Source organism: Corylus avellana, chromosome ca2 (assembly GCF_901000735.1).
Source record: "Corylus avellana chromosome ca2, CavTom2PMs-1.0".
Lineage (NCBI taxonomy): Eukaryota > Viridiplantae > Streptophyta > Magnoliopsida > Fagales > Betulaceae > Corylus > Corylus avellana.
Genome location: NC_081542.1, coordinates 40436628 through 40437113, shown reverse-complemented (window position 1 = coordinate 40437113; position 486 = coordinate 40436628).

Here is a 486-nt window from a genome sequence, read left to right as displayed (position 1 = left end):
CCCCCTGAATTTTCAAAACTCTCATTTAGGCCCCCTGAACTTTAATTTTCTCTCACTTTGGACCCTTTTAACGTTAAAGTCAAACAATTTGACTTTTTAAACCCATTTTACCCTCCCCCAAAACTACGTCGTTTGGTGTTCTAAAACTATAACACCTACCCAGCCCAAAACGACGTCGTTTTAGGCATTAATTTTTTTTTTAAAAAAGCAAAATAAATAAATAAAATAAATAAAAAACAAAAAACAAAATCGGGGGTGGCTCCGAGCTGATCTGGGGGTGGTCGAACCACCCCCATGGCCAAGGGGGTGGTCCGGCCAACCCCTTGGCCAAAAAAAAAGAAAAGAAAAAGGGATCGGGTGCATTTGGGGGTGGCCAGACCACCCCCAAGGGGCTGGGGGTGGTTTCGGCCACCCCATACGGCTGACCGACCAGCCCCCGATTTCGTTTTTTGTTTTTTGTTTTTTTTTAATATTATGCTCAAAACG